Source organism: Eptesicus fuscus, chromosome 25 (genome assembly GCF_027574615.1).
Source record: "Eptesicus fuscus isolate TK198812 chromosome 25, DD_ASM_mEF_20220401, whole genome shotgun sequence".
Taxonomy (NCBI): Eukaryota; Metazoa; Chordata; class Mammalia; order Chiroptera; family Vespertilionidae; genus Eptesicus; species Eptesicus fuscus.
Window position 1 is genome coordinate 1,781,790 of NC_072497.1, and position 12,702 is coordinate 1,794,491.

Here is a 12,702-nt window from a genome sequence, read left to right on the forward strand (position 1 = left end):
CCACTTTTGCCCACCCCTATATTTATATGAACACTAGAGGGCTGGTGCACGAAAATCATGCACTGGGGGAGGGGGTCCCTCAGTCTGGCCTGCACCCTCTCGCAGTCCGGGAGCCATCATCGGACATCCTTAGCACTGCCAGGGAGGTGGGAGAGGCTCCCGCCACCGCCGCTGTGCTCGCCAGCCATGAGCCCGGCTTCTGGCTGAGCAGCTGCTCCCCCAGTGGGAGCGCAGTGACCTGCATTGAGCGTCTGCCCCCTGGTGGTCAGGGCACATCATAGCGACCGGTCGTTCCGCTGTTCGGTCGATTTGCATATTAGCCTTTTATTATAGAGGATAGGATTTCTAGTCTGCATTTTGTGTAGGTGATGTATCATGTTAATTGATATTTGGATTTTGTACCAGCCTTGCATTCCAGGAATATTTCTCACTTGATCATGGTGTATGATCTTTTTTAAAAAAATATATTTTTTAAATTAATTTCAGAGAGGAAGGGAGAGGGAGAGAGAGAGAGAAACATCCATGATGAGAGAGAATCATGGATCGGCTGCCTCCTGCACGCCCCACACTGGGGATCAAGCTCACAACCCAGGCACGTGCCCTTCTCTGGAATCGAACCTGAGACCCTTCAGTCCATAGGCTGATGCTTTATCCACTGAGCCACACCAGCTAGGGCTCAAGATAATTTTTTATTTACTCCTTGATCTCCGTGTTAACCTGTTCTTTGTTTTTGCAATATCTTATCTAGCCTCCGTGTGTTTGTGGGTGTGTTTTTCTTCAGTTTTCTTCTTGTAATTGATTCCTAGTTTCATACCGTGTGGTCAGAAAAGATGCTTGATATGAGTTCAATCTTCTTCAGTGTGTTGAGTCCTAACATGTGGTCTATTCTGGAAAAGAATGTATATTCCGCCTGGCTGGCGTGGCTCAGTGGTTGAGCATCGACCTTTGAACCAGGAGGTCATGGTACGATTCCCGGTTGGGGCACATGCCCGGGTGGCGGGCTCCATCCCCAGTGTGGGGCACGCAGGAGGCAGCTGATCCATGATTCTCTCTCATTATTTTTTTAATATATATTTATTGATTTTTTTACAGAGAGGAAGGGAGAGAGAGAGAGAGTTAGAAACATCGATGAGAGAGAAACACCGATCAGCTGCCTCCTGCACACCCCCACCTGGGGATGTGCCCACAACCAAGGTACATGCCCTTGACCGGAATCGAACCCGGGACCCTTCAGTCCGCAGGCCGATGCTCTATCCACTGAGCCACACCGGTTAGGGCATCTCTGTAATTATTGATGTTTCTCTCTCTCTCTCTCTCTCTCTCTCTCTCTCTCCTCTCTCTCTCTCCTTTCTCCCTCTCCCTTCCTCTCTGAAATCAATAACAAAATATTTATTTAAAAAAGAGAGAAAAGAATGTACATTCTGCTTTGGGGTGAAATGCTCTAAAAATATCCGTGAACTCCATCTGGTCGAATGTGTCATCTAAGGCCACCACGTGCTTTTCTCTCTGGAAGATCTCCTCCGTGATGCGAACGGGGTGTCCACACCCCCTCCCGTTACTGCCCGTCTCCGCCATTATGGCCATCGGGGTCTGCTTTATCTATTTAGGTTCCCGTGGTGGGTACGTACCCTCCCGTCGGGCTGGTCTTTGTATCCTGATCTAATGCCCTCCGTCTTTATGCCCTACTGCCACCCCCACTCCCCCCTCCTCCCCCATTTCACGCAATATCTCTTTCCAGCCCGCGTGTGTTTGTCGATCGGAAGTGGGTCTCGGGCACTCAGCCCGTGTGGGGGGTTTGGTGTCTTACCCAGCCAGCCACCCCGCGTCTTCTGATTGGGGCATTTCATCCATTTGCATGTAAAGTCATTGTGGATGGATAGTCAATTTACTGCCACTTTATTCATGTTTTAAATATATATTATTGATTTTTACAGAGAGGAAGGGAGAGGGATAGAGAGTCAGAAACATCGATGAGAGAGAAACATCCATCAGCTGCCTCCTGCACGCCCCCCACTGGGGATGTGCCCGCAACCAAGGTCCATGCCCTTGACCGGAATCAAACCTGGGACCCTTCAGTCCGCAGGCCGACGCTCTATCCACCGAGCCAAACCGGTTAGGGCTTATTCATTTTTTTGATATATATTATTTTCTTCTTCTCCAAGAGTACGCTTTCGCATGTCTTGTAATCCTGGTTTGTAGTTATGGACGCCTTTAGTATTTTTCTTTTTAAAAAAATATATATTTCTTTATTGATGTCAGAGAGGAAGGGAGAGGGAGGGAGAGATAGAAACATCCATGATGAGAGAGAATCATGGATTGGCTGCCTCCTGCACGCCCCGCTACTGGGGATGGAGCCCGCAACCCGGGCATGTGCCCTTGAGCAGAATCAAACCCGGGACCCTTCCGTTGGCAGGGCAATGCTCTATCCACTGGGCCACACTGGCCAGGGCGACCTTTGCCATGTTAATTACAAGGTACCTTGGTGTGGGCGTCTGTGGGTTCATCTTGTTGGGGACTCTCCGTACTTCCTGGACTTGTGTGTCTATGTTCCCTTGGCCTCCTGAGCGTGTCGACGTGCTACAAGCTACACGCATGACTTTAGTCATTTAAAGAAAGGCAGGAGCCCTAACCGGTGCGGCTCAGTGGCTAGAGCGTCAGCCTGTGGACTGAAGGGTCCTGGGTTCGATTCTGGTCAAGGGCACGTACCTTAGTTGCAGGCTCCTCCCCGGCCCGGGCCCTGGTCGGGATGCATGCAGGAGGCGACCCATCTCTCATATCGATGTTTCTCTCTGTCTCTCCCTCTCCCTTCCACTCCCTCTAAAAATCAATGGGAAAATACCCTCGGGGGAGGATTAAATAAAATTAGCCCTGATCCCAGGGGGAGGGAGGCAGGAGCCGACTCAGGCGCAGCCGGCGAGGGGGGCTCAGGCCTGTGTGGGAGGCGGGGGTCCGGGTCCTTCCGGATCCTCGGGGTCTGGGAGGGCGAGGTGGCTGGGATGCCAGCTAGCAGCCTTGGGGCCGACCTGCGCTGAGCCCAGTGGGGTTACGGGGTGAGCAGAGCAGGGCCAGGCGCGTGGCCGGTGCCCTGCCCTTGGTGGCCGGCTCTCTGCAGTGAGGAGCAGCCCCCACACCCCCCGCCACCCCCCGAACAGAGGCAGCTCTGTCTCCACGCGCCTCCCCGTGACCGTGACCATGACCATGACCGCGGCCCCGACCCCGGGAGGCCAGGGCTCAGCCTCGCAGGGGATTCCAGGCTCCCACGGGGACACCTTCTTCCTCATGAAAGCCCAGGATGCCCTGAGCGTGGCGGGGAGCGTGGGAAGGCATCGGCATCCGCTCTCTAGAAGAGAGGGCCACGCAGATGTGTCCGGGGGCACACAATGGCGCACACAGGCTGTGCCCAGGAGCGGCGTGTGGGGCAAGCGTCAGGGGGCCGCTGGGCGAAATGTCACCCTTATCTTATCTTAGACTAGAAATTCGTGCATGGGGCAGGGGTCCCTAGGCCTGGCCGGCGATCAGGGCTGATTGGGGCACTCTAGCTGCTGGCTGGGCCTCCCTTCGTTCCATGCCGCTCCCTGGTGGTCAGCGCACGTCATAGCGAGCAATTGAACTCCTGGTCTACCGGTCCAGGGGACAATTTGCATATTAGGCTTTTATATATATAGACTAGAGGCGGGTGCACGAAATTCGTGCACGTGGGGGTGGGGGGTGTCCCTCAGCCCAGCCTGCATCCTCTCCAATCTGGGACCCCTCAAGGGATGTCTGACTGCCCATTGGGATCGGGCCTAAACGGGCAGTTGGACATCCCTCTCACAATCCAGGACTGCTGGCTCCCAACTGCTCGCCTGCCTGCCTTCCTGATTGCCCCTAAGTGCTTCTGCCTGCCAGCCTGATCACCCCCTAACCACTCCCCTGCCAGCCTGATTGATGCCTAACTGCCCTCCCCTGCCAGCCTGGTCACCCTTAACTGACCTCCCCTGCAGGCCTTGTCTCCCCCAACTGCTCTCCCCTGCAGGCCTGGTCACCCCCAACTGCCCTTCCCTGCAGGCCCAGTCACCCCCAACTTCCCTCCTCTGCCGACCTGGTCACCCCAACTGCCCTCCCCTGCAGGCCTGATCCCTCCCAACTGCCCTCCCCTCCAGGCCATCTTGTGTCCACATGGGGGCAGCCATCTTTGACCACATGGGGGCAGCCATCTTGTGTGTTAGAGTGACAGTCAATTTGCATATTACTCTTTTATTAGATAGGATGAGGCCCTCTGAGGGGCTGTGAAGGGGACAGCACCCCCGTCACGCGCCAGGACAGAGATGCCTGGGCCTCGTGCTGTGTGTGTGAGTCCTGGGTCAGGACACGGGCGGGCCTGGCCTCAGCTCCGGGCTCGGGGGGAAGGGCACGTGAGAAAGTGGGTTTCTAGTTGGCGACGCGGATTCGGCCACCCGGGGACCGGATGAGCCACGGAGCTGCCCCTGGGTCCCAGGGGCCGGCCTGTGAGTACAAGGCCGGCCTGGACAGACGGGCAGCGGGAGGCCCTGCAGACAGCCAGGCATCAGCATCGGCATCGGCATTGGCGGCCTTTTTTTGTTTTTTTTTAATCCTCCCCCGAGGATAGTTTTCCATTGATTCTTAGAGAGAGTGGAAGGGAGAGGGAGAGACAGAGAGAAACATCGATGTGAGAGGGACACATCCATGGGCTGCCTCCTGCATGCGCCCCGACCAGGGCCTGCAACCCGGGCATGTGCCCTTGACCGGAATCAAACCCGGGACCCTTGGGTCTGCAGGCCGATGCTCTATCCACTGAGCCACACCAGCTAGGGCAGTATGGGCGGCTCTTGATCAAGCTCCTGGCTAGCTCACATGCTCGCTGGGTGAGCTGCTGACCAGGGCTGTGCTGGGCCTGATCCCGGCCTGGAATACAGGTACTCGATGAATTATTTGTTTGTTTGTTGTTAATCCTCACCCAAAGATATTTTTCCATTTTTTTTTTTTAGGGAGCATGGAGGAGAGACAGAGAGAAACAGCGATGTGAGAGAGACACATCGATGGGTTGCCTCCTGCACGAGCCCTGACCAGGGCCTGGGCCGGGGAGGAGCCTGCAACCGAGGTCTGTGCCCTTGACCCGAGGTACATGACTGGAATCGAACCCGGGACCCTTCGGTCCGCAGGCCGGCGCTCTACCCACTGAGCCACCCCGGCCGGAGCCTGATGCATTCTTGTGCAGTGACTGTGTGGCCTGTAAAACGGGTCTGGCGATCCATACGAGGTTGATGACAGGATTGTGTGGCCGGCGTTGATGCAAAGCTCCTACTGTGTGCCGGGCGCTTAGTAGGCACCGTGCAATGTCCCTGTCCCTTCCTGCCTCCTCCTCCCCCCCGCCCCCCTCAGCTGCTGCCAGGCTGTCGGGGGAGGCGGGGGCCTCGTGGGGTGCTGCTGGCCCGGCCCCCGCTGTCCTCTGCCAGCCCAGCAGATGGTGAGCTTTGCTCCGAGCCCCCCCACGCCAGCGGCCCCTCCTCGGAGCAAGCCTTTCCCGCGGAGACGTCAGATGGCTGCGCTGGGAGCCCCAGCAACGCGCGCCAGGCCGCACCCCTGCCCGTGGGCACCTGTCCGGAGCAGGGGTGAGGGCGTGAGGGGGCGGAGGCCGCTCTCCCTCCCGCACCCCGGCCTTCAGCGCCTGGCCCTGGCCCGACGCGGACACCGGCTTCCGTGGCAAAAGCGTGTCTGTGTCTCCTTCTCCGCCGGCTCTGCCCCAGCCCCGGGCCCCGGGCCGTCCTGGACTAGATGGTGCCCGGCCCCGGCTGGGCAGCCGGAGAGAAAGAAGCCGGGGGGCGGCCGCCCTGGGGGCCGTGAGCGGGGAGGCAGGTGCCCAGGTGAGTGAGGCCCCGGGCAGCTGGCCCGAGCAGGCGGCTGTGGGCTGGGACAAGGGCTGGCCTTGCCGAGCGGCGTGGGGAGGGTCTGGGTGCTGGAACTTCCATGTCACATTTGGGTGCTGGGCTGGGGGGCGGGGGCAGGCCCCGGTGCTGCCCTGTGGCCGGGGGCCGGGCGGGGGACGACGAGGCACCTTTGGGGGTTGAGGTGGGAGCTGGGGTCGCTGGTCCTTGCTCTGCAGCCCTGGGAGCCTTAGGTTTGGGGGTTTCTTTCTTTCTCTTTTAAAAATATATATTAATGTCAGAGAGGAAGGGAGAGAGAGATGGAAACATCCATGATGAGAGAGAATCAGGGATCGGCTGCCTCCTGCACGCCCCACCCTGGGGATCGAGCCCACAACCCGGGCATGTGCCCTGACGGGGAATTGAGCCCTGGCCCCCCGGGGTCCGGGCCGCGGTCACGGTCATGGTCACGGTCACGGGGAGGCGCGTGGAGACAGAGCTGCCTCTGTTCAGGGGGTGGCGGGGGTGTGGGGGCAGGTCCTCACTGCAGAGAGCCGGCCGCCAAGGGCAGGGCACCGGCCACGCGCCTGCCCCTGCTCTGCTCACCCCGTAACCCCACTGGGCTCAGCGCAGGTCGGCCCCAAGGCTGCTCGCTGGCATCCCAGCCACCTCGCCCGCCCAGGCCCCGAGGGTGCGGAGGGACCCGGACCCCCGCCTCCCACACAGGCCTGAGCCCCCCTCGCCGGCTGCGCCTGAGTCGGCTCCTGCCTCCCTCTCCCTATTTTTTAATTAAAAAAAATAATAATAAATCTTTATTGTTCAGATTATTACAGTTGTTCCTCCTTTTTCCCCTCATAACTCCCCTCCACCTGGTTCCCCGCACCCACCCCATGCCCTTACCCCCCCACTGTCTTCATCCATAGGTGTACAATTTTTGTCCAATCTCTTCCCGCACCCCCCATACCCCCTTCCCCCCGAGAATTGTCAGTCCACTCCCTTTCTATGCCCCTGATTCTATTCTATTCACCAGTTTATTCTGTTCATCAGATCTTTTAAGGGCTATTTTTTTTTCCTCAGACGTGAAGAGTGGCTACCGGCCCTGGCTGGTGTGGCTCAGTGGATAGAGCGTCGGCCTGCGGACGGAAGGGTCCCGGGTTCGATTCCGGTCAAGGGCACATGCCCGGGTTGTGGGTTTCCGACGCACCAGCCTCGGCCTGGTCCCTGGGACTAGGGGTGTGGGAGGAGGTGGATGAAGGAAGGGAGGGGGTGGGGGAGAGTCAGGTACCCCGGAGGCCTTCCCGCTGCCCAGAGACTCCCCCTCCCCCCCCCATCGGCGGGCATGGCGTGGGCACCCCCACCGGTCTGGCCACCCCCAACTGCCCCTTCTGCGGGCCTGGTCACCCCACGTAGCCTGTTGCTCAATCGTTTGGTCGCCCCTCACTAACCCCCCTGCCTGTCTGGTCATAGGCAGCCATCTTGCGAGGGCATGAGGGTCAATTTGCATCCTGCCTCTTTATTATATAGGACTAGTAGCCCATTTGCAGGAAGAATCCTGCAAGCGGCCGCTGCGGCCGTGTGCACTGCTGCTGCCGCCGCCTTTGTGACCACCGCGCCTGCACCCACGTGCCGCTGCCACCCGCCCCGCCCCGCCCCGCTCCACCCCGCCCGAGCTTTCCCTGCCCGAGCTTTCCCTCTGGCAGCCTCCTTGCCTTCCGCTTTTCCTCCCTCTTCCTTCTAAGTTGTCTTCAGTCTTCACTCCTCCCTCCCTCAGCGTATGCAAATTAACCGCCATCTTTGTTGGGTAATTTGCATATACTCGCCCTGATTGGCTGGTGGGCGTGGCTTTTGCTGGTGGGCGTGGTTTGGGCGTAGCGAAGGTGTGGTCAATTTGCATATTACTATTTTATTAGGTAGGATTATATAGGATGGTTCCATCCAAAGTGGAAACAGGTGCCAAGAAACGTGTGAGGAGAGGTCCTCAGAGCCTGTGTGGAGAGGATGGGAAATCGGATGGAAGGAGTCTCCCATCCCCCCCCGGCATCCCCCCTGTCTCCGAGCCGCTCCTCAGTTCAGGCCGGAGCTCCCCGCCCTTCTAACGTCGCCTTTGATGTGGGACCTCGCGGAACTCAGACACCAAAACACACGCCGTCCACGCGCTCCCTCTCTCCACGCACCGTGTGCCCTGCCAGAGCTCGGCGAGTTAGTGCATTTTAAAAAAAAAAGGTCTTTATTGACGTCAGAGAGGAAGGGAGAGGTAGAGAGAGAGAAACATCCACGAGGAGAGAGAATCATGGACCGGCTGCCTCCTGCACGCCCCCCACTGGGGATGGAGCCCGCAACCTGGGCCTGTGCCCTGAGCGGGAATCGAACCCTGACCTCCTGGTTCCTAGGTTGATGCTCAATCACTGAGCCACGTTAGCCGGGCCGAGTGAGTGCGTTGTATCCAGATGGAAACCTGGGGGTGCCCCTGGGGCTGGGGGTTAGCGTTGCCTGTCTGGTGACAGTCTGAGTTTTTCCCACGAGCTTGCTGAGTGAACACGGGATGGCGGGGAGGGTCGGGGAGGGGAGGGCGGGCTCTCCATTCTCCATGTCTGTGCCCCCAGCCGTGTCTGTTCCCGGGGCACCTCCTGTGCAGATGGCAACCACGGTGGGGAACGTCCCAAGGACCGTGACGATGTGTCCGTCCTTACCCCCTTGCAGGGTGTCCCGGGGGAGTGGACCCGCCAGCCCTGGCGTCCGTCCGGGGGGACGTGTGGCAGCGAGCACGGCCGTGATTGGGGGAAGGGTTCCCCGAGAGGGGCAGGGTGGCTTCCTGGGAAGGCGGGGTCCCCGAGACCCGCTGCTGGGAGGTGGCAGCGTTGACCGCTGGGCTTCCCCGGAAGCTTCCGGAAGGTCACCCTGTGGAGGACCCACAAGGCAGAGAATATGTGGCAGGAGTTCGGCCACGGCTCCCGGGGCCTGTGGCCAAGTCAGAGGATACGCGTGCGCTCTGGCCTGTGGCCGACAGCTGGAGGGGGGTGGCCCCAATCACCTCCCCCTCCTTCCCCCCCCCCCCGCCGACATGGGTCCGTTGTCCTGGGCTGTGTGACCTGGGGGTAGCTACTCAACCTCTCTGTGCCCCAGGGGTATTTTTGGTGAAATGAGCATCTTGATGGAGACCGTGAGGACCCACGGGTGAGGCAGTTAGAACGGCCGTGGCTCCCTGAGCTCTGAGTAAGGGATGGTATTGCTGCTCCGCCTTCAGGCACTGGGGAGGGTCCAAGGAACGGGGGGGTGCACTGGCCTCGGTGGTGAGATGAGCTCACTGCAGGAGGTCTGTGAACACGGGGGACGCCGGGGGGTCGTACATCCAGTGGCGAGTTGGGGGAGCTGTTCCCTGGTGCCTTGTATGCGTCTGTGAAGGAGGTGATGTTATCTGTGCACTAGAGGCCCGGTGCATGAATTCGTGCACCAGTGGGGTCCCTCGGCCTGGCCCGCGGGATCGGGCCGAAACCGGCTCTCCCACATCCCCCAAGGGGTCCTGGATTGTGAGAGGGTGCAGTCCAGGCCGAGGGACCTCACCGGTGCACGACTGGGGCCGGGCGGGGGGACGTGGGAGGTTGGACAGCCGGGAAGGACTGCAGGAGGGCTCCAGGGCATGCCTGGTCCATCTCGCTCAGTCCCAATCAGCTGGACCCCAGCAGCAAGCTAACCCACAGGTCGGAGCATCTGCTCCCTGGTGGTCAGTGCACGTCATAGCAAGCGGTTGAGTGGCCTTAGCATATCATTAGCATATGACGCTTTGATTGGTTGAACGGCCGACTGGTCGACCGGGCACTTAGCATATTAGGCTTTTACTATATAGAGTGATGAGGAGACAGGTAAGTCTCTTTTATAAGAAAGTCAAGATTTGTCCTAGCCAGTGTGGCTCAGTGGATAGAGCGTCAGCCTGCAGACTGAATGGTCCCGGGTTCAATTCCAGTCAAGGGGACACACCCAGGTTGCAGGTTTGATCCCCCAGTAGGGGGCATGCAGAAGGCAGCCGATCTGTGATTCTCTCTCATCATTGATGTTTCTCTCTCTCTCTCTCTCTTCCTCTCTGACATCAATAAAAAAAAATTTTTTTTTAAAAGAAAGGGAGTGAAGTTTTGAGATAGCCGTCGCTGAGAATGCTGGCTTAGTCATCACAGAACATTGCTGGCCAGAGCTGGAGGCCGGGGATGCGGGGGCGGGTGGCCCTGCGTGTCTAACGGTGCCGGTTTGCTCAGGTGTGGGCGTGTCCCTGGCAGGGCTGACACCCAGGAGGCAGGCGGGCGGGCGGGCACGGTTTATCTGTGGCCAAGATGGCAGGTCACACTAGTTCACGGGACTTTGGGATAGTCGGGCCCTGGACACCGGCCGGCATTGAGCTGACGTACGCCACAGCGTCAGGAGCACGGCTGCACGTAGTAGGCTCGCAGACAGGTACCCACTCTTTTCAGTTCCCTGCTGCTGGCCACTGCGGTTGGTCGGTGAATAAAAGGCTGATACAGAAAATAGTAAATCTGTGCAACTTGGGTATTAAAAAAAGAAGCATTGGGCCCTGGCCGGTGTGGCTCAGTGGATAGAGCGTCAGCCTGCGGACCACAGGGTCCCGGGTTCGATTCCGGTCACGGGCATGGACCTCGGTGGCAGGCTCCTCCCTGGCCCGGGCCCCGGTCGGGGCGTGTGCAGGAGGCAGCCCATCGATGTGTCTCTCTCCCATCGATGTTTCTCTCTGTCTCTCCCTCTCTCTCCCACTCTCCCTACAAATCAATGGAATAATATCCACGGGGGAGGATAAAAAAAAGAAGGAAGCTTGGTCTTTGGGGGATGCTCTGCAAAGGACTTTTGCTCGAGCTGCTCGGCTGGCAGGTCTGCGTTTCCTGTCGCTGCCGGCTGCGTACAGGCCGCGTGACGCAGACCACGGCGCCTGCAGTGTGTCGCTCTGGCTGCGGGCAGCGCTGTGGCTTGGCCCCGAGTCAGGGCTCCTCGGGAGGCAGCCACCGGCCCCTTCGCCACCTGCCTATGGAAACGGGATCGTGGGCGGGGCCTGCTGGCCATGCTGAGCCTGCCTGGCTGAGTGAGCCTAGCCGCCCTGCTGTGCAGACCCGCCTCTGGGGAGAGAGAGAGAGGGAGGAGGAGAGGGGGGGGGGAGAGAGAGAAGGGGGAAGGGGTGGTGATGAGGGCCCTGGCCGGGGAGACTCAGGCTGAGGGCAGGCACCCAGGGTGGCCACGGGCCTGCCCAGCTCCCCTTGTTGACATCATCAACCCGGCAGCTCAGCATCCGGCCAAGCTGCCCCCTTCCTCATCGTGGGCCCCTCAGCTGGGCACCCAGGGCCAGACGCAGGGCCTTCCCACGGGCTTGTGAGTCCTGGGGTGTCTCTGGGGTGCTGCTGGGTCACCAGGGCGGGGCAGGGGCCAGGCAGGTGTGACTCAGTCTCCCCTTTGCCCTCTGACCTGCGCTAACGATTGGATTTCCTCTGAGCTTTATTTATTTACTAGAGGCCCGGTGCATGAAAATTCATGCACTGGACAGGGGGTCCCTCAGCCCGGCCTGCCCCCTCTCACAGTCCGGGAGCCCTCAGGGGCGGGAGGCGGCCCGGCGATCAGGAGAAGGCGACGCCCCCATCACACCTCTGCTGCTGCCACTGCCGGCAGCGCAAGCCTCGGCCGGCCCTGGTTACTTGAGCCTCGGGCAGCCCTGGGCAGCTGGGGGGCTGAGGGGACTGGGCACTGCCATCTTGTGGCTGTGGGTGCTGCCATCATTGAGGGTGGGGCAGTCAATTAGCATATTCCCTCCTTATTGGCTGTGGGCGCCACCATCTTTGAGGGTGTTGCATTCAATTAGCATATTCCCTCCTTATTGGCTGTGGGCGCCACCATCTTTGAGGGCGTGACAGTCAATTAGCATATTCCCTCCTTATTGGCTATGGGCGCCACCATCTTTGAGGGTGTGGCAGTCAATTAGCATATTCCCTCCTTATTGGCTGTGGGTGCTGCCATCTTTGAGAGCGGGGCAGTCAATTAGCATATTCCCTCCTTATTGGCTGTGGGCACCACCATCTTTGAGGGTGTTGCATTCAATTAGCATATTCCCTCCTTATTGGCTGTGGGCGCCACCATCTTTGAGGGTGTTGCAGTCAATTAGCATATTCCCTCCTTATTGGCTATGGGCGCCACCATCTTTGAGGGCGTGGCAGTTAATTAGCATATTCCCTCCTTATTGGCTGTGGGTGCCACCATCTTTGAGGGTGTTGCATTCAATTAGCATATTCCCTCCTTTTTTTTTTTAATATGTTTTTATTGATTTTTCACAGAGAGGAAGGGAGAGGGATAGAGAGTTAGAAACATCAATGAGAGAGAAACATCAACCAGCTGCCTCCTGCACACCCCCTACTGGGGATGTGCCCACAACCAAGGTACATGCCCTTGACTGGAATCGAACCTGGGACCCTTTAGTCCGCAGACCGACGCTCTATCCACTGAGCCAAACCGGTTTCGGCTAGCATATTCCCTCCTTATTGGCTGTGGGTGCCGCAATCTTTGAGGGCGGGGCAGTCAATTAGCATATTCCCTCCTTATTGGCTGTGGGTGCCGCCATCTTTGAGGGTGGGGCAGTCAATTAGCATATTCCCTCTTTATTGGCTGTGGGCACCGCCATCTTTGAGGGTGGGGCAGTCAATTAGCATATTCCCTCTTTATTGGCTGTGGGCACCACCATCTTTGTGACAGCATGTGAGTCAATTAGCATATTCCCTCTTTATTAGATAGGATTTCTTACTAGAGGACCAGTGCACGAAATTCGTGCACGGGTAGGGTCCCCAGGCCTGGCCGGTGA

The 12,702-nt window shown here is 58.8% G+C and overlaps 1 protein-coding gene across 1 annotated transcript in view; it reads left to right on the forward strand.

Moving 5' to 3' along the window:
* The window catches only part of IL16 (interleukin 16), a 90,675-nt gene that overhangs the window by 11,691 nt on the left and 66,282 nt on the right, over nucleotides 1-12,702 (forward strand).